We start from the raw sequence: 6,369 nt of genomic DNA, 5'->3' as shown, positions 1-6,369 counted from the left end.
AGGTGCCAAACCCCTCTGAGGTAATAATGGTTACTCTTTCACCCTGTTTCAAGTAGCACTCCAGACAGAATTAGAGAGAGAGTTTTGCTTAAAAATAGGATGGAAATTTTCTTCACAATTATCATTAAGCTAACCATGTATAGATAAATATATATTAATTATATATGTATATAGGTTTATTTCATTCAAGACAATGGAATAAATATGTTATTTAAAATGTGCAAACAGGATATGAATGTGCTGTGCAATAATAATAAGCAGCATGGATGAAAAGGTACAAGCTAATGCCAGACAACTGTGATTGATTTTTTAAATAAAGTATAGAATTAGAGACAAGAATGCAGTAAGTCTACATTTTAAAGTGGCATTTGATATAGTGCAGCATGATGCTAGACCTGTTATACATGGATAACTTTGGGGTAGCGAGGGGTTCGGTGTGGAGTCATAGAGTTACACACCACTTTTAATAGTTCTGCAATTTCACATAACCCCAAGGAGCTTTCCTGGGTCCCTGGGTGTGCGTATGCTGGTAGCACACTGTCCCTGGAGGATAGGGGCCAAGGGCAGACTCAGTCTGCTGGGCAACTCAGAGGGAGAGAGGAGAGCTGCTATTCAGAGGCGGGGGGTCCTGTCAGCTCAGGGGAGGATAGCAGAGTGCCTGGATGGCCACCAGCCGCCTGCTTAGAGGAGAGGCAGGGTCTGGTGTGGGGTTTAGAGTTGAATGATTGACAAGTACAAGCCTGGGAAGAAGAGCTAGCTGACACAGGAAGGTTCTCAGGGAGACGCCCACCTCCAGGAGCACTGGGAGAGGGGAGAAGCCATTTGGGGGGAGTTTGGAGCCAGCAAAGTGCAAGACTGGCTGTGGGTGAGCAGGTGAGTCCTAGGCTGCAGGCTGGGTCCCTGAGAACAGGGCTCTGGGTGCTGGGCAGCAACAACCCTCAGCTTGGTCCTTTCCCTGTTCAAGGTGACGCCCAGTGTACAGAGTTTTGTGGGGAACACTCCTCCCAACCAGGTGGAGTTAGCCCGCCAGCACCTAGCTAAACCCGTCACCAAGTGGCAAGTGCTGCTTGGTGCTAGGTCAGGGCTGCCCGCCTGCTGTGAGTGTGTCTGAGTGCCGGGCCAGGAGACCTGAGGTAGGAGGTTTAGCAGAGTTACTGTAATTACCACCTGAGCCCACCATCGCTTTGCAGAGAGGGGAATCCTGGGGGAGAGAAGCAGCCTGACTCCTGCATGAAGAGGACACCTGCTAGCTGCCATCCTCAGCCCTCTGCAGTAGCTGAGGAGTCCAGACCCATCTCTGGCTCCCTCGCAGAGTTGTGAGTCACCATCTTTTACTCAGATAGTCAGGGAGATTGTTGGGAGACCCCTACTCCCTGCACTGTGTCCTCAGACCAGGCTCAGGGGCTGGGGATTTCATTACCTGCTGCCCATTACACCTGTGGAAGGCTTAGCAGCTTGTCCCACCTCTGAGCCCCTTGGGTAGTACTGAACCCAGTCAGCCAAGCTGCTTATTGTTGCTACAGAAGAGATCGTTGGCCCTGGTCATCACGGGCCCCTACAAAGTACACATATCAACGGGACACAACATGTTACTCTTGCCCTATCAGGTCACGTGACTGGGGGAAATCGTGGGTATTAACAGCGTGGGCACCAGTGACCCTGAGAGCAGCGTTTTACCCGGATATGTTATATTCGCTTCCCGTTTAATATAATTACTGTGTTGAATATATTGTGTGTTTGTGTTATTTCTTGGGAGTCTCTAACTACTCAGCAAGTAAGTGGTGGTTACCCTGTGGTTAGAATTTTCCTTCCAAGCTGCCCTGGTGAGCTGCCAGGAAGGAGCCGGGGGAGCTGGGGCACCACCAAATAAGTTCATATAGGAAGAAAACAAAGGAAGTTACACCCTGCTGAGCTGGAGGCAGGATCCAGATGAATCCAGACTTGTCCATCAGAACTGGTAAGGAGACTGTCATTAAAGGAGGTAAGAGATAAGGATGCTACATTCATATCTGAGTTCCTTCAGAACTCTTAGCTGAATACCATCTGATTACTATTTACTGATTAATTTATTAATTTGTTCCAAAACTTCCTTTATTGACACCTCAATCGAGGACAGTTCCTCAGATTTGTCATCTAAAAAGAATTGCTCGGCTGTGGGAATCTCCCTCATATTCTCTGCAGTGAAGACAAATGGAAATAATTCATTTAGATTATCTGAAACAGCCGTGTCTTCCTTGACTGCTCCTTGATCATCCAGTGGTCCCACTGACTGGTTGGCAGGCTTCCTGCTTCTGATTGACTTAAACAAAATTTTGCTGTTAGTTTTTGGGTTTTTTTTACTAGTTGCTCTTCACATTTTTTTTTTGGCCTGCCTAATTATACTTTTACACTTAACTTGCCAGAGTTTATGCTCCTTTCTATTTCCCTCAGTAGGATTTGACTTCCAATTTGTAAAGAATGCTTTTTTTTTTTTTGCCTTTAACTGCCTTTTACTCTGCTCTTTCGTCAAGGTGGCATTTTTGGTCCTATTACTGTTTTTTTAAAATTTGGGCTATACATTTAGTTTGAGCCGCTACAATGGGGGTTTTAAATAGTTTCCATGCAGCTTGCATGCATTTCACTCTTGTGAATGTTCCTTTTAATTTCTGTTTAACTAGCTTCCTAATTTTTGTGTAGTTCCCCCTTTTGAAGTTAAGTGCTATTCTGGTGGAGTTCTTTGGTATTTCCCCCCACAAGGATATTATATTTAATTACATTATGGTCGCTATTATGGAGCAATTCAGCTGTATTCATCTCTTGGCCTGTGCTCCACTTAGGACTGAATCAAGAATTGCCTCTCCCTTTGCGGGTTCCAGGACTAGCTGCTCCAAGAAGCAGTCATTAATAGTGGCTAGAAACTTTATCTTAGCATCCCGTCCTGAGGTGACATGTACAGTCAATATAGGGATAGTTGAAATCCCCCATTATTATTGGGTTTTCTGTTTTTGTAGCCTCTCTATTCTCCCTGAGCATTTCACAATCTCCATCACCATCCTACTCAGGTGCTCGGTAGTATATTCGTATTGCTAGTCTCTTATTATTCAAGCACGGAATTTCTATTCATAGCGATTCTATGGTACAATTCAATTTATTTAAGATTTTTACTATATTTGACTCCATGCTTTCTTTCACATAGTGCCACTCCCCCATCAGTGCAACCTACTTTGACATTTCTATATATTTTATACCGTGGTATTACCATGTCCCATTGATTATCATAGTTCCACCAAGATTCTGTGATGCCTATTATATAAATATTCTCATTTAATACCAGGCACTCAAGTTCACCCATCTTAATATTTAGATGTCTAACATTTGAATACAATCACGTATAAAATTTGTCAGCACTTAGTTGGCTGCTTTCATGTGATGTAATTGAATTGGACTCTTTTTCGGTTCACTGTTTCTCTTCAGTTCCTACTGTCACTTTCTAGGGTATAATCCAGACTACTGAAGAGCTGTGTCACCTTTTACCCTGTGACCCTGAGAGTCTCACAACACTTTGCTACTGTAGCTCTCTGCCTGGGATGCCCACAGTCAGCAACAAGCATGCACTGTATGCTATGTACTGGGCAGCCCTGGTCCAATTCTTTGGATCCTGGAGTCTGCCTGCAATACTACAGACTTCCACTGGTCTCCACCAGCCTTGGTTATTAACTGAGAAGGTGACTCTGTACTCTCCTCAGCCCCAAATGTCTCCAATAACGTGTTCTGAAATGTCCAGCTCTGTCCTGGAACAATCAGAGGAATGTTAAGGTTTGTTGCACCTTTAAAGAGTCACTATCCAGCAGTTTGTTACTTCAGCTGGAGTTACCAAACAGTTCAGTTCAAACACAGCACTGGATTGGTTTAGACTAAAAATAGAACAAGTTTATTTAATTGCAAAGAAATAGATTTTAAGTGAATACAAGTATAAAGATTAAAGTTAGAAATAGTTACAAGAGACATAAAGATAAAACACCTTCTAGTAACCAAAACTTAACGAACTAGACTGGATTCAAGGTAAAATCTGTACCACGTTTCCATCGAGATGGCTCACTGAGCTCATGGATAGGATTTAACCCCACTAAATCAAAGGGCTGGTACTTTTGTCTTCTTCGGTGACAGATAGATAACTTGGGGTTTCTTGGTCCCTCTCTTTTATAGTCCATTGAATGTTTGAATGCATTCTTCTGAAAGATACCACCAGATAAAAGTCTATTTTCTGCTGTGAGGTAGGTGACATGGAGTCTGTCTTGAGGGAAGTTTCCTGCTGGAGTTGTGTCTGCTACATTTTTTAGTTCCTGCCTCCTCTGATGCAATTGAATGAACATTAGACCTGTGATTGTCAATCTCCTCCCCTGCTGTGACAGTGTGAGGTTTGCCTCCACCCTTTGTTAGGCCCTTTGATGGGTTTAATTTACATGATATGTAAATACATTCCGATTGTCTTTCAAAGAACTATGGAAGTAACTTCCCAGGTGGGGAAACCACATTCCTTTGCTAGGGTTGGCTGTCAAACACATTTTAAGAATTATAATTTCAGTTTATGTGCATAATTTTGAAACAGTTGCTTGCACCTACATTATGCAATGATACTAATAACCAATTGTGACCTTAGCAGCTGGAGGGGCCACACTGAGGTTGCTCAGTTACGGCAAACTGTAAAGAATGGGGGCAGGTAATCTCCAAAACTGGTGGTTAGTCTAGTAATTAGATTCACCAAGTCAGCAACAAACAGCTTCTATATACCTTACTGGTTACCCAGAAGCCAAAAACACAATTCCCTTAAAACAAACCAGCTCTGGGTTCCCACCCAGACAGCCAAGTCAAATATGATGAGGATTACTGAAAATCTTGTTCATCATATACAAAATTCTATCAATCCCAAAAGACTGGACACAGTACCCACTGGGTCAATGAATATTTCAGATCCTACCCAAATACATGCTTACAGCCAATTCTTATTAACTAAATTCCCCTTAGTGGTTTGAACCATGTGCTTCTCTGCACCTGTCAGCTTTCTTTTTTGTGTAGTTAGTTGTCTCATTCTTCTTGTTTGTGTGGTCAGTTGTCCTTCTCCTCTTCCTTTTTCCTTTTATCCTATCCTTTTTTAAATCCTTTCTTCTTCCTTTGGTGTTAATCACCACCTGTTTCTTCCTTGTGTGGTCAGCGGTTTTCCTCTCTTTGTGGTCATTCATTGTTATCAGTGTTCAGTAGTCATCATCATCTGTCTTCATATTTTTGTGACTATTATTTTCATTTTTTTATTTGGTAATCATTGTCCTTTTTCTGGTTGTTTATTGTACTTCTTTTTGTGTACAGCCCTCACAGTTCTTCTTCTTTGTGTTTACCACACATTTATTATCTTTTTTCTACTTCTGTTTGTGGACAGTCTCCTTTTGGTGTTCAGTCTTCATCATTGCTATCAATGTTTTTTTTTTAATGTGCAGTCATCATCAATATTGTCCTTTACTTGTAGATTCATAGATGCACAGATTCTAAGACCAGAAGGGACCACTGTGAGTATCTGGACTGATCTCTTGCTTAACACAGACCATAGAATTTCACCCAGTAATTCCCAAAGTAGGTGGAAAAAGAGGGAAAATACTAGTAACAGAAAGACACTGAGAGTTGCCTCTGTGCAATCCCATTTGTGGAAGAGTAAGAAAAAATGCCTGCTAGATAGAAGGTAGGTGAAGAGTTCATTAGCAAAACTGGGCACTGGAGCACGACATCAAGTCCAAAGAATAACACTTGGGGAAAATATGCACTGAATCCTATGGATCTCCGCAATTCGTATGTGTCTAAGACAGACTAAAGAAACAGCAGTTACTCTGGTGGAGTGGGCTCCTATATATTGTAGAGACTGGAACCTGAGCTAAGGTGTACATACTTCCATACACTTCTTATCCCACCGAGTCTCTGCTTAGAAATAGGTTCTCACTAATAGATGTTGTCTTTTAAAAATAGAAACACAATCCCCTTTTATGGTATAATGTCTGCAGATATGCTTTCCTGGGATAGGAGTGGGCATTAGGAAAGAATACAGGAATGGAGACATATTGACTGAGCTGGAAATCAGATACCACCTTAGGCATAAAACTCCGCTGGGGCCTGAGACCCAGAGACGCCTTGGTGCCAAAGGTTAGAGGGCACTGGAGGTGCAAAGGGCTGTACAAGGATCCCCTTGGTTGGATATATGCATAATAGCGAGGGTGGCATATGAGATCAAAGAGTGGCATATGAGATCACTACCAAGAGCCAGTAGCCTCATGGTCATCAGAATCATTGCAAAATGCATGTACAGATAATATTTAAGGAGTTCTGAATCTATACTGAAAAGTATGT

This window comes from Emydura macquarii, unplaced genomic scaffold, assembly GCF_026122565.2.
Source record: "Emydura macquarii macquarii isolate MOO-44397 ecotype Brisbane River unplaced genomic scaffold, CSIRO-AGI_Emac_v2 contig_1230, whole genome shotgun sequence".
Lineage (NCBI taxonomy): Eukaryota > Metazoa > Chordata > Testudines > Chelidae > Emydura > Emydura macquarii.
The sequence above is the reverse complement of the archived record's forward strand: the minus strand, read 5'-3'. Positions refer to the sequence as shown.